We start from the raw sequence: 15,338 nt of genomic DNA on the forward strand, positions 1-15,338 counted from the left end.
TTAGAAATGCTTAATAGACATTTTCTAGGAAAACTGGTATCCTTTAGAATATCAGAGGATTTCATAGGAAAATAGCTATCTACTTGTAAGGTTACGTACTATATTGATGACCATTAGAGGTCATTTAAGGGATCTCAGGAGTAACAGAATTCTTTCAGTTCAGATTCTTTCCAGGGATTCTTGCTCCTTACCTCTTCTGATACTCTCTCCATGTCCCACATATGGAATTTGTTGGCAGGAAAAAGAAGATTGTCCAAATAATCAGTGACACTAATCAGTGACAGATATCTTGAAATTATGCATTAAAAACCCAAGTTTTTCTTTCAATGAGGAAGACTGAGCAAGCAAAGCAGAATGCCGAAACAGGTAACATCAGCTGTCAGACGGGAAAGAAGAACCTGGTGGCTGAAGTATCAGAGTAAATGGATGAATGCCCAGAAATAACAGAAGAATCTGGCAGTGGAGCAAAGCTGCAAACATCTGCCTAGTATCTGTGATACATCAGGGCTCTGCAGTGCTTGAATCAGTTCCTTTTATCTCCTGAGTACTGATCTTACGCTCTGTCACTTTGTGCCCAAAGGATCCCTCTTCCCTCCTATGCTTTCCTGTTTTGTGTGCTCTGGTCTCACTCTCTTCACTTTGCTCACAGGGCACTACAGAGGCATGCTCTAATACCTCAGTGACTGGGAAAAGTATGGGGAAAAGGAGTCACTGTAAATGAGTCAAGAAAGCAGATTAATGTCCCAAGAGGAACCGTAAATGTTCTTGTGTACTTGCTGCAGCCCACTTTCACTGGTACTGCTTCTCCTTTTCAAGATTCCAGACTACGAAGTGAGTCTAAAAATCTCTTGCCACACAGCATTTGACCTCCAGATGAGACAGCAGCACTGAGAAAAACTGCATCAGTGTAACCGTAACTTAGAAAAGAAGGCAAAATTCACACTCATCATAATTACTATCTTTTCAGTAGGAATCAAAATGCTATTCTCAAACTTCCTGCATGATTTAACTCCTCTCATTACATTAGAAAACTGTCAAAGCAATGCTCCAAACTTCTCTTAAACACAGTTTTCTCTTCATAAGCTGAGCACAACTCTTCTGATACTCCTGAACAGGAACACACAAGGTCATGCCACCTTCTTCAGTTGGCAGAAGAATAAAACTGTTTCCAGAGGTGCTGCAACAAACTGGCAGGTATTAGCAGTGGTCCAACTTGCTTTCATCTTGTCTTCTGAAAAAACGTGTCAAGCAGTGGTTCTTGTTGACGGAACAAATATGTCTTCAGAGTCTGTGTACCACAAGAAATTGTTTCAGAGGGCGTTTCCATCTATAGAAATTATGACTAATCGATAAGATACATAGAAATAAATATTTAGCATTTTCTGTTAGATCAGGATCTTCTCTTATCCTAATATTGAAATTCCTGATTCAGCAATTCATACATCTTTCCTCTCTTAACAGAGTTAAGAGATCACTAAATTTTAAGACCTAAGATTAGCACTTTAGAAAGAAACAAAAAATAATTTATTTACCTAACCTAGGTGTAGGCTTTCTTTTTGATGTATACAATGGCATTCTTACTGCTAAGGATCCTAGTTTTTTATAGTCACCCAGACCAGTACCTGTTTGGAGCATTTAATGACACTCATCTTGAGCACATGGCCTGGTTTCCTTTATGTACCGAATAGGATTTGTGGAAGGGAAGGTGCTGCAAATCTGTGCCTTGTCCTCACAGAGAACAAGTATACAGCCAGAGGAGCATGCTTTCAGGTCCAAAACCCAGGAATCACTCCTAGGAGCTGTAAAGTAAAAGTAGCATCAGTATTGCATCTCTAATTCATATCAAAAGCCCAACACATAACATCTGTTGCCCAAAATTGGTCTGTGATTCTTTAGCATCTTGTTTAGAATGTAGCAATCAGGCTGAGTGAGCCAAGTTCAAAAATAGAGGAAGGGTGGAGTGCTCTACAGACTAATGTTAGCACAATAGTCTCTGTAAAAGTCTCTTTCAAAGTGTGAAAAGCAGGCACCTGTATTTGAAGTCTTGGGAGTATGTGGGGGAAATGATGAAATTATGTTGTATGCAGGTGATTTCTAGGAACCGCAGAACTTCTTGGAGAGAAAATATTTAACATTATTTTCCATAAAAAGGCAGTAAATATTTTACAATAAAAATGTGGAAGAGAGTTAATTTTTTTTTTTTTTCTAGAGAAAAATTATGCTACAATTGAAGTTTACAGTTATTGAAATGCAGATACCGGAATGCAGAATGCAGGGGTCTAAAAAAGAAGTCTATGTTCCAGTACTACCACTTTGCTACTCAGATATCCCAAAGCAAAGTGTGTGAAATTCTGATTCAGGCAAAGTCTATATTAATATGCATTTGGATAAAATCAGGGCTCTAGTCAGATAATCTTGTTGTAGAATCATCATAGAATATTTTGAGTTGGAAGGGACCTTAAAGATCATCCAGTTCCACACCCTGTGCCATGGACAGGGACACCTTCCACTAGATCAGGTTGCTCAAAGCCCCATCCAGCCTGGCCTTGAGCACTGCCAGGGATGGGACATCCACAGCTGCTCTGGGCAGCCAGTGCCAGTGTCTCACCACCCTCACAGTGAAGTATTTATTCCTTATACCTATTATATATCTACCCTCTTCCAGTTTAAAGCCACCTCCCCTTGTCCTGTCACTACATGCCCTTGTACAAAGTCCCTCCCCAGCTTTCCTGTAGCCCCTTCAGGCACTGGGAGGCTGCTGTGAGGTGTCCCTGGAGCCCTCTCTTCTCCAGGCTGAACAACCCCACCTCTCTCAGCCTGTCTTCATAGGAGAGGTGCTCCAGCCCTCTGATTGTCTTCATGGCCCTCCTCTGGACTCTCTTGAACAGGTCCATGTCCTCCTGATGTTGGGGGTCCCAGAGCTGAACACAGTACTCCAGGTGGAGTCTCATGAGAGTGGAGTAGAGGGCATGAATCCCCTCCCTCGACCTGCTGGCCACACTTCTTTTGATGCAGCCTAGGATACAGTTGGCTTTCTGGGCTGCAAGTGCATATTGCTGGGTCACATTGAGCTTCTTGTCAACCAACACCCCCAAATCTTTCTCCTCAGGGTTGCTCTCAATCCATTCTCCACCCAGCCTGTATTTGTGCTTGGGATAGCCTCAACCAGATGTAGGACTTTGTACTTGGCCTTGTTGAACTTCATGAGGTTTTCATGGGCTTGTCCTTCTTATTTGGACAAATGCCTTATCACTGATGTCAAACTCAGGCATCAAACTGGATCTTTTTATCTTCTAGCGCCTTTGAGTTCCATCCCATTGGCTGATACAGTATTTCTTGTATACTTAACAGAAGCCAAGCTGGAAAACTTAAAAAAAAAGAAAAAAAGTCAATGTTTGCAGCATCCTTGCTGACCAGAACGAAGAAAGAAGATTCAGCTCTCACATAAGGTATCTGTTCAATGGAAGAGGAAACTATTTTTACCTCTAGAAAATGGATCAAACTTTTTTGTAACTCAGACTACTTTTGCAACTGTGAGGATATCTGTGAATAACCTTGCTGTATGTACTCTTTATATCAGAGATGTCTCATAATCACTTGTACAGAAAAAAACTTCACACGAACTCTGAGGAATCTTGGCATATTCAAGGACACTTTAACAGCTGTTTTTCTCTTCCTTCCACTCATTACAGTCTCATAGTTCTAAAAATCTGTGGAAGAATATCAAGAAACTTAGTTCCCTAGCCAAACAGTGCGATTAAGTGTTTGAGTGCGTATTGATGTCATTGAAGAAGACTCATTTGCTCAAGTTCCTTATCCTCATTTCAATTCACAGGCTCAGTGGGGTATTGTTTTTACATATATACATGCATGTTTTGTCATTCTGGGACTTTTGCTCTACTGGGACCATTCAGATTGTTAAGTTACAAAGAATCCACCAGAGTAGCAAATAGGTACTGATACTGATTCTGATTCACAGTCCCTGCACCCTGTTGTTTTTTTGAATATTACATAAACAAAGCTTGGGGTTGGGAAGAACTGGGATTGGCAGTATTTAAAATACAGATTTTTTTCCCAAGAATTAACAAATCTTTAACATACTGTATATTTTATATGTTGAACAAACTTGATTGTTTTTCTAAAATAAATCATAATTATAGAAGCACTTTTTTCTGTCATCGTCTTCTCTGTGTACTATGCCTCTAGGTGAGTGAGAAAATAAAAAGCAGAGTTACCTCTGTAGGCCAGTATGCCATCTCCAGCAATAAGGCATAGGAGTCCTACTGCTTGGGAGCGGGACATACTGACAGTAGGTCCTACTCCTGGAGCTTTCTCTCTGCTCTTTTCCTACTTTGCACTGGATCAAAGAAAGGGAGAAGCAGAAGAGGGGAGTAAATTATCATCCTGACCACTGCTTCTCCAGACATCACCACTGTTCTAAGTTACTGTCTCCCAGCACACTGCTCTGCACTAATATTCATGGCAGGAGCTGTGTCTCTGGGGGCATGGCTGCTCTTGGCATTACCTCACCTCTCCATGAGCATGACGCTATAAGCCTGGAGTTCTTACCATGCTCAGATTTTCCACTACACCACTTTCTGCCTTCTGCAGAGGACTTCAACTTGGTGGGACAGAGTGGACTATCCATCATACTCCTTTTACCCCTGCCCTACACTACCAATGCTTTACCTTGCCTCTCCTCTCTCTGTTCTTCCATACAGAAAGGCAGTTTTTCCCAAAACAAATTTGATTTGCCCTGTCATCTCCTTTGTCTCTAATAAGCAGCAGGATCAGTGAGAACCTGGCATCACTGGTAATCCACAGGACCAAGAGGTGGCCACCTGACCTGAGGGAATACAGTGACTGCAGGGTCTGTTTCGTATCCCAAAGCAGAGGAAAAACAATTTGAGCAATGTCTTGTAGTGGATTCCTAGAGAAAAAAATAAAAGAAACATGACAAGGTTGTGGCCATCCTTTCTCTGGCAGACATTCCTTATTTTCAGCAATCTGCCATTCAGTGGGAAGTCTGGACTACTCATTGGTGTAAGATGGCCCAGTGCCACTGAAAATCAGTGTGAGTGTGCTTACACATATACTATGCCCAACACCAGCCACTATTTCTTCTTTCTGTAGTAGAAGAACATAGTTTCAAAACAGTATACATTTATACTCATCAGTATACCCAATAGCTGTAAATTATAGAAAAAGCTTGCAAATTTCAAAGTGCTTTTAGCTAATCTGTGTGCTTGTGCTTGGTGGGTGGAATCAAGCTATAAACTTGTACACGAAATTGCAATGTATGGTTCCCAGCTGTAGAAACCCTACTGTGTAAAATAATATGAGGTGAGGGGAAAGACATAATCCAGTACCATCTGAACACGGTCAGTGGTGGATAGGGGAATAAAGCCAACCACTTTTCTGAAAACGAGAACAGTGTAAAAAGTCTATGACTTTTGAAAATCTTCCCTCTTGATTTCTCTTTTTCTTGTTATAATAGTTTGCTGATATGTTGTATTTTTCCACAGTATCCCAAAGAATTTAGAAATGGCATTTGATACGTGGAGAGAAAATTCTATAAGCTTTAAATCTAGCCACCTCTTATTTGTAAGAAACTATAAAATATTGTAACAAAAAAGGTAAAGTGAAATATGTACCTGAAGCATGCAATTTACAAGAAAAAAGAAGCCATGTTTTGAATAATCACATAAATGTTGAAGTGAGTGAATAAGAAAGGCCAGCACATACCAAATCCATTTGTAAAAAACTCCAGTGAAACAATTCCACATCTGCATCAGTAGCTGGTTCAAATCACTGCTTTGTATCTTTAGAACATATTCCTAAATCTCCCTTACTACCTATTAGTCAGTATTTTATTGCCCTGCTCTGCAAGCACAGCACAGAGAACAAGCATTTATTTACTTGCCTTTTTAGTATACTATCTTCTATAGGGGAAGACTACATGTTCTCCTCATTTATCTTCCCATTTGTAAAATGGTTTAAATGTGTCCTCCTTTTCTTAAATGTCACTCTTACTAAAAGTTTTGTCCTGCTACTCTCCCCTGGATTTGCCTACATTTACATTTCTTTAAATTGTAGTCACGTGAGGCCTCATCAGCACTAAGTAGAGCAGAATAATTTCTGTCCATGTTTTAAATTGATAATTCTGAAATAAAATGCAGTTTATCCAACAGTTCAATATTTGTAATTAATTTTTATCTTGTCATTCATTAAATCTTTTAGACAGTTTTTCTACAATATTGTTTCTTACCTAATTGTACCGTATATAGACATTTAAACATTTGCTTTCTCCTGAAAGGTAGGACGACTTTCCACTGGATCTCATCGTCTATTTGGATCATTTCTTCTACTGATGAAGATATTTCTAAATCTGGTGCCAGTTCTTAAAGAATTTGCACTACCCTCTGCGGTGCCATCTACGCATTTTGTAAATGTATTATCTACACTGTCACACTGTGTAGTATAGATTAGAACCAGGTCTAAGATAGACCTCTGCTGAGCTCCATGAGAATTGGTGCCTTTATTTAATAAAAAATCTCTGACAGCTTCTGCTCAAGTGAAGTTTTAAAATCATTTGTATGGTAATTTCATGTGCACTGCATGTTGCTTATGAGAATGACACATGAGACATTATCAATGTCCTTACTGAAGTCAATATACAGCACAACTGCAGCTTCTTCCTCATTGACTGAGCCAGTCATCCTGTCAGAGGAGGAAATTAGATTGGTTTGACATAATTTGTTCTTAGCAAGTCTGTGCTGTCTGGTTTTCTGTCACTTAACTTTCCTCTCTAAGCCTATAAATCGATCATTTAATAACCTTGCTCTACTATCTTAGTATCGAAATTCAGAAGTCTGGCCTAATTTCTGAGTTTTTTTAAAGGTGTCACCATCAGAATTTTAGTTTATGGGTAGCAAAAAAAATTAAATTTGAACTACCACAAGTGAAATCTTCTTCATCCAGCAGTGGCTCAGTGCAGCAACAGTAGGTATCTGACATAATACATTATAGGATAGTAATACAACTAACTATAGTTGAAGGAAATGTACAATCTTCTGTTCTTCACCTGCACTGCAACACACTTTGTGATTGATTTGTGTTTGTCAAAAATGCTTGGTTACATTCTGACTGCCATTCTGCAAGCATTTAAATTAGGAACAGGCTGCAAGGGGAAGTCCTGCCCTGCTACTCCACAGAGACCACACTGCTGTCTGAAAAATCAAGTGACTGACATGCAGAAGGTTGTTTCAGCTGCTTTGAAAGACTTAAAAGGCAGAAAGGGAGAAGTATGGGCTACAGCTACACTCTTTCTGCCACTACCAAACAAAGAAGGGAAAGAGAGTTTTAAGCTTGCAAATATAAAGCCGAGAGTCGTACCAGACGTATGTACCTTTGAACTGCACAGAGTTTCTTCTGGATAAAACATTCTCTCTTCAGTATCATTAAAATAAGAAGACCTTTGAATGCCTATGGTAGTCCAATTCATATCATAGTCACTTCAGCATCAGCACCTTGAAATCACTGCATATTGGTGTCAAATTCACATGCACTGTAAGATCAGCCATGTTTTTTCTCTCTGTGTAACAGAATGCAGAGGAAATAACCTGAGAACTTTCTATGGAGAATCCTATGAAGATGTGCTGTGTTTCTTTGCTACATCTTAAGAAAATACCTTCATTTCAACTGCTAGCAACATCAAAAGTTTCATTTCTCAGTTGGCCCAAATCAACAAAACCAAAACTTACCTAATTTGTGAGGTACATCATGAAGCCCTTGGGCATCTCTGTCAGAAAACAAAAGGTCCATAGGGAATATTTGCATTTTAACACCTTTCTTGAGGCTTTCAAATGGAGCCATAAAGGATTTATGAAAGAATTAGGCAGCAAGTCTCCATCAATTTGCTACACTTTACATGTTCCTTGTAATTATTCATTTCTGGGTCTTAACCTTCCATAAATAATAATTACATGAAAAGGGTTAGGAGGTGGTCTTTTGGTGTTTGGTTTTGTTTGTTGGTTTTTTTTTCCCCATGAAAATGCCTTTAAATGTTTGAGCTTTGTGCCCTGCTCTACTCATGTAACCACCTCCTGTCTAGGCAGAAATATCAATATATCCTCGCTATATAAAGGCCAGGAAAGAACAGTAGAAAGGAAAAGACAAAGAGATCTGGGATTTGAGGAGGTCTCTCAGCAGATGTTCATACCAATATTTATTGTGTTTACCTAAATAAAAAAATCCTCCCAAACACGTTTTAAAAACGATGTAGTACTTGCATAAATTTCTGCTTTCAGTGAGCTCTGTGGTATTTTCTTTGTATTTTGGATGGGTTTCTTTCTTGAAGAAAGTGTTCAGCATCAAACTCAGGATTTATGTAATTCAAAGGACAATGAAAGTAAAAATGACTAAAGAAAAATTAACTCTGGTATGTACAAAACAATTAGACATCCAAAGTTTAATGCAAAAAATATCATTAGACCCCACTACAGCAGTTTATAGACTGAGAGTAGAGCTCCAGTATAACTATATGATGCAGATATTCTCCATTGTTACTTTATAATATATGCATTTTTTTATACATTCTTTTCATTCAACTCTGGACCATGTTAATGAAACAGATATTTGGAAAAAAAAATACTCTATCATGAGTAGAAAATGTTTATCTTAGCAAATCAATTGAGTCTCAAAAAGACTCTATTTCTTTCTGTTCCTATATTTATTTTTGTATTATTGAGTCTCTTGCTTTTGAAATAATTTAATTTTGGAAACTTTACTCAAGAGAAAACAAAAAAAGATGATGTGGATAAAAATTTGGCAAAAATTACTGAGGCAATTTAGTAATCTCTGATGTTCACACAATATATGAACATTCTATTCAAGAGGATAGTAATTACCAACTTAAACATATGTTTCCAGGTGTGTTTATCTGACTGCATATGCATTCTTGTGTTTTGGAGTTCCAATTTGAATAATTGCATATGAACATTAGTTCTATTAAGTATTTTGAAGGTGAAATCTTTCCAGGAATACTGAAAAATTTAGAAGAAAATAGGAATTTTGCAAATGTAAGAAGTCCACAGATTATTAATATTTTTTGTTATTCTTCTTTTTCCTTCTAACAAAATCAATCAAATGTTTGCAGAATTTACATTCCCACAATTAGGATGTTAATTGTTGGTTATATAGACCTGGTATTTTTAAAGTGTTGACAAACGATTGACATATTACTGAAATATGGGTAAAACAACAGTCACTGGGTGGATGAATGTCAGTATAGTCTCACACATGCACACATGCTATTTTTTTTTTTTTCATCCCAGTAATACTGTATTCTTTCATAAAGAAAAAGAAATCTAGTGTCCGCCCTCTTTTTTTCCCTATTGAAGATCTCGCTGAATTTCTTTGAGGAAGGCATTTGTAAAAAATGTGTTAGAACTTTAGGTTTGGCTCAGATAGCAGAATGGGCAAAAATTAACTCTTTCAACATAAGATTCCCATAGGGTGGTTCAATCTGTCCCTTTGAAAAGATCATCTTTCTTGCTTCCTCAGGTTTACTGAAGATGAGTTCCTTTTAAAACTGAAATCTTGATTTTGACCTGAAATTGTTTACTTTTTCCCTCCAACACAACCCTTGCTTTTGGTATCTTGCTTTAAGTGCTGTGACATCATACTACAGCACCTGAAAGCACGCAGCAATTTGTATAGACAGTATAGCTTTGAGGGAATATTTATAGAGCTGTCTGTGCACTGAAATCCTGCCATGGAGCAAAACAAGCTCTAGTCTTTTGGGGATCTACATGATCAAGTAAAATGCCAACATTGACACTTGGTGCGATTAAACAGGCTACTGTATCTTTATAAATTAATTATACAGCAGTGCAGGCTGTTCTGCCAGAGAGAGGTGGCGTTAATGCTAACACCAAGACTGAGATCAGTCTCTTTTATCCTCTAAGGTTAGGTTTGTTCTACCACTGATGTCAAAGGGAGAGCTGCCACTGCCACAGAACCTCAAACTACATGAACATACCACTATTAATTTGATCACCTGTAATGTCAGTGCCTGTTGAAGTTACCTGACATTCTGCCATCCATCACAGAGAGCACCATCATCATACAGACTCTTTCTGCAGCAGAAACAATAGCAGTCATTGCAAAACTTTTCAGGAAAAGAAATTTAATGAATATTTTGTACCTGATAATGTTGACATCTATATTGATGTTTGATGGCATGTGAAATAGGGCTTTCTATATATCAAAGGAATGGAGAATGTCAAGGGATTGTCACGGCTTTTATTAGCATTAACAGGTATCTGATACTTGTTGAAGGCAGAATATAAAATTTCCATTCATTGCATGTTTATAAGAAGGAAAAAATCATCTATTGGAGGAAAAAGTTTCAGGGGAAAACCTAGGAGAGGTGAGAAATATTTTATGGCCAGAGCACAGGAGCAAAGTCTGGTTTGCTTATTTTTCTGATTTACACAGCTCATAAGATCTTAGACACATTATTTCATTACCATATGCCTCTTCTCCATAAAGTATGTCCCTTTCCTATTTGTCTGTGCCTCCTTATATCTCTTCCCTATCTTGTCTGGCTGATCACTTCCAGAAGTCAAACAGCAGCCCCTTCCAACATGGATGCAGGAGGTAATTCAAGAAACCTAGAGATTTCATGTGCAGGCTCACAAGTTGCACAACAAATTGATGGCTTTTATTCACTGTCAGTAACGCCTGGGAGAATCCACAGTAGAGAAGTCACCAGGACATACACAATGGTGCCATGAACCATATGCACTCTGTAGGCTGCTCACCTGGCCTAGTATTTTTAAAGGTAAGCCCTTTTATTTATTGAAAGTCTCCTGCTACAAAAAAACATAAAGCATAAAGAAAGCATGGTGTTTGGTATGACTTGTTATATGGTGCTATCATACAGTATAAATATATATAGTTTATCTTGACAAATGTGCAGAGAACGTGTAAGCTACTCTGACAAAAGTGTCTGATTTTATCCAAGTTTTTTCAGGTGTTAACAGTACTCTTGAAATATGACATGGTGAGTCTGAAATGGAATTTGAAGTTATTCTGTTAGTTCTAATGCAAAATTATGAAAATCCTTTTTTTGAATTTTTACTGTTTAATTTTACTTACAGTCTCACTGTACTCTATCAGGTATTTTAGGTACTCTTGAGTTACTAAAAGTACCATTTTAAAAATAACTTACAAAATATAGTTTTAAAACTGCCTATATGAGCAGAAAGCTTCCCAATTTAAAAGGGAAGGGAATAAAAAAAATTAATTAGATCTTAAGCTTCTTAAATGCCAGGCAATTTATGTAAGCAGGACTGAAAAGTTTTGTAAAATATTTATGTTCTGTCATTTTTTCCCCCAGGAGACAAAAGAAACAGTATACATCTACCTCTATGCTTATCTTCAGCTATTTGGTAACCATAACTACATCCCACCATTGGCTGCTTAGTAGAAACTAAAGCTTCTATAGGACATCTGTTTTACACGCCTGTTAAACATTTATTTCTTTAAAAATATCTTCAGGAATTCCTTTATTTTTTACTTGAGAAAAAATTACTGTTGCTTTCTATTAAGAAAAAGGAAACAATCTCCAACTTGCAATTTTTGACTTCTGCCACACCAGGAGTAAGATTTCAGCTTAAGCCAAGGACTCTTTCTGAGAACACTTGTGTGCTCTTGCAGGCACTGAATTCTGTTAACTTCTTGGGGATGTCTGGAACACAGGGCCTAAACACTGGCTCAGACAGAGAATGGATACCTCTTCTTGTTACCATGGATTACCTCCTTCCTATTGTATCTCAGAATCACAGAATAGTTGAGGTTAGACCTCTGGAGGTCACCTGGTCCAACCTCCATGTTCAAGCAGGGACACCTGGACATCATCAGAGACATCAAGAAATCATGTACAACACGACCTTTTACATAAAGGTTCTTCCTATTTCATGAGAGACCAATGCAGTTTTAGAGTGAATACTGACATGAAATGGAGATTGTTGACATTTTTAGAGAAGCAGATAAGATCTTAAAGGGATCTAAATTTCAAGAGTTCTGACAAATCTGTGTCCTTAGTCCTAGCAGTCTCGTTTACAGCAGGTTCCCAAGGATGAATCATACTGTCTATGATAGACATTTGTGGCACTGGATCTACAGGCATCAAGCTTTTCATTTCCACATGTTCATAATTGGATCTTCCATGAAAATTGAGCTCAGACATGCCCTTGAAAATAGAATTCCTCATTTTGCATGTCTTCCTTAAAATACTCTTCATTTTGAACCAACATAAACCAGGGTTTGGTAGTTTCCAGTTTCAAGGCAACAAGAAACCTTCTGACTGATCTCTGATTTCTAATGCTTGTTCACCAGCCAAACTATACAAGTTTCTGTCTTGGTAAAAGGATTTTCTATGGAAATATCCAACTGTTTTGAAGTCTATTCAAGTGACCTGTATTTAAGAAATATAATTCTGAAGTTTGCATTTAGACAAATGGAAAATAGCAGACTGTTAATTCAGTTGCATGCTGCTGTAACTGGTACTGACAGGAAACAAAGTCAGGCTGCTCACTTCTGTCTTCATGTAGTCTCAGATGCCTGCAGCACCACTTCTCATTGCATTCAGCTTCTACTTGTCTTTAACTCACCTTCTTACTCCAGAAGTCTCTTCTGTCTGTAGCATGTCTTCCTTCTTCCTCTTCCTTTGCTGCTCTAAACATGTCTGTCTCTTCTGCATTCCAGACAGGTTCTTTTTGACATACCTGTCAACCAAGAAAAACAAGCACAACCTGTGGGGATATGCTTTATGAGAAAATATGCTATCAATTAAGATAAGGATTTGTATAAAGAAGGAGTTGATAAGAAGTCTTCTCTAAATAGTTGAGGGTGAGAATGTAAAAATGACAGAAAATGTATGAAATGGCTAAGAACCATATTGGGTTACACTGAAAACTGGAAAATAAGGGATAGGAAAAATAGGAGGAAGGAGATTGTGCATAAGCGGATATTTGAGGGTGTTCATGAAAAAGCACTGCTATTGTGATAACATTGGATTAGGAGGTTTGGGGTTTTTTGAAATTTGTTTTTATATTATATATTTCAGCTCTATGGAAGAAAATGGAGAAGAGGCGGTGGTTAATATTTGTTTGCTTTATCCACAGATGTCCAAATTATATCAAGTCATCCCAAATGCAATCCAAATTTACATCAAAAATAGATAATAGCAATGGAAAATTTATTTGCTGGGATGTGTCTTCTGACATGACACTCTTTCAGTCAGGTTCGTAACTTATAGTACTATATTTAAATGCCTGTTGACTAACTAGAATGATTGTTGTGCAGCAGCTACTATTTTTATGCCTTTAAAATAATTTTCTGAAGTATGAGTTTCTCTGATTTTTGTAGTTCCTGATTGTTAGTATAACAACGTGGTGATTAGTACATTTACATTAGTTTATTTAAGAAAATTTAACAACCTTGTCTTTATTCAGGTCTTCAAATCCATCACTAAGCACCAAAATAATGGTAACTTATTTTTTTCAGAATTGCTAAAAACCCACAAATCTAGCTGAATTTACCAAAATTTGTAGGTGCTCAGAAAGCTTTCAGATCAGGCAACTTGTGTTTAAGAGTAAAACATAAGTTTAGGAACTTAACATTGACCACAAAAAAATCAAATACATTTTAAATGTGAGCTCTAAGAAATTAAAAATGTTCACTATTAAAGTGATACTTCATTAACAAAGAGATTAAAACCAATAGAAGTTAAACTTTCAAACAGCACTATGTTAAGTAAGCCATAAAAATACAAAGAACATTACGCTATGGAATAGGGTTTATGAATTAACATTCAGTCTTTAGTATTATGGTTTAAAATATCCTCATGTATTTTATGGATATCACCCCCTGTCCTGACCTATGGAAATTTTATTAGAAGATTCAGTCTCTACAACCTAAAGAATGCCTAAAATTTTGATTTTCATTAATTATGGTTTTAATTTCCTTCTCCTTGTAAATACCTGCAGTTTTTTCATCCCTGCCAGACAAAGAAATCACATTACTTTGACCTCACAGCACTAACTGTGCTTTGTTGTTAGATACGTGGAAACACTTACGGTCTTCCTTTCTTGTCTTTTCATTTTCCCTGGAAGTTAGCTTGCTGGCTTCCTGAAAAGATCTTAGGAACAAAACATAACAGAAGGGTTTGTTGGTGCATCCTGCTACAGAATTTCTTAAAGTGAGTGTTGCCTGCCTTTGACTTTTGCAATGTCAGTTAAGTGAACACCAAAGTCACTGTGTGCAAATCCATAGCACATTGGATGAAACAAGATTCAAAATTTTCAGAAACAGAATATCTTTGGTTTTGGTTTTGTTTTGCACCAGCCATAAAAAAAAAAAAAAAAAAAAAAAAAAATCTCTAGTCTGTCACTTCCTCAGACATCAATTCCTCAGAAACTGAGGAAATCCTCAGAGTGATTAAAACACATACTCAGGAGCGTGCAGTGAGAAATGTATTTAATGCTGTTCTGGCTTGTCATGATCTGCAGTGAAGGCCAGAGTTGCTGCAGGTTTTCACATCAAGAAATCTCCCATCAGCACTTTCAAAATTAAAATAATGTCAAATTGACAAGGTTTGTTCAGAAAATCAATACAGATGTTTTAGACATTCCTTGGTTAATACTAGTTGTCTTTTCAGCCTTTGTTTCCATCTCCCGTAAGTGTTGGTACTTCTGTATGTCCTCAAAGAAATCCAACTACAAACAATGTTTTCTGTCTTTGCTACTCTGCCACTCATGTTAAAAGCTGTTCTGTGGTTTCTAAAAATAACTGCTAAGAGGTAATAAAATTGTGTCTAATATAACTGCCATTCCATCACAAGTTTGTGAGCTTAGTGTTATTTTTACATGAAAGCCGAGCTGAGTCAGAAAGACACCAATAATGAGGGGAAGATTCTTTTTTTTTGTGGCAAGATCAGTGAGAAAGCTCTCTGTTGAACACATAATGAAGTTCCTCATTAAACTCCTATTACTGCATTGCATTTTGGAAAATGGGATTTAAATAAATCTGTAGTATTTTTTAACTGTTGGAATGCTGCCAGAAAAAGGAGGTGGTAGAAGAATGAGGGGTTGAAGAGAATAACGACTCCTGGATGATTGTAAATAGAGAGCAAGCATTTCCAGATGGATTAGAGTCAAGTCTATGGCTTGATATAACCAAGATTTTTCACTAGCTGTATTAGTAGCTATTTTCCCAAGATTAGCCGTGATTTTGGATGTAAATTGAGGCATGGTGACTCACATGTCTCT

General features: G+C 37.4%; 1 long non-coding RNA gene across 1 annotated transcript; it reads right to left on the bottom strand.

Moving 5' to 3' along the window:
• Positions 1-10,293: 10,293 nt before the first annotated feature.
• On the bottom strand, positions 10,294-14,283 carry LOC114011318 (uncharacterized). The gene is made up of 2 exons (XR_008746910.1): positions 14,148-14,283; positions 10,294-12,794 (listed from the first exon to the last, which is right to left on the bottom strand). It is a non-coding gene; the product is annotated as an uncharacterized LOC114011318 (long non-coding RNA).
• Between the last annotated feature and the right edge of the window lie 1,055 nt (positions 14,284-15,338).

This window comes from Falco peregrinus, chromosome 4 (assembly GCF_023634155.1).
Source record: "Falco peregrinus isolate bFalPer1 chromosome 4, bFalPer1.pri, whole genome shotgun sequence".
NCBI lineage: Eukaryota > Metazoa > Chordata > Aves > Falconiformes > Falconidae > Falco > Falco peregrinus.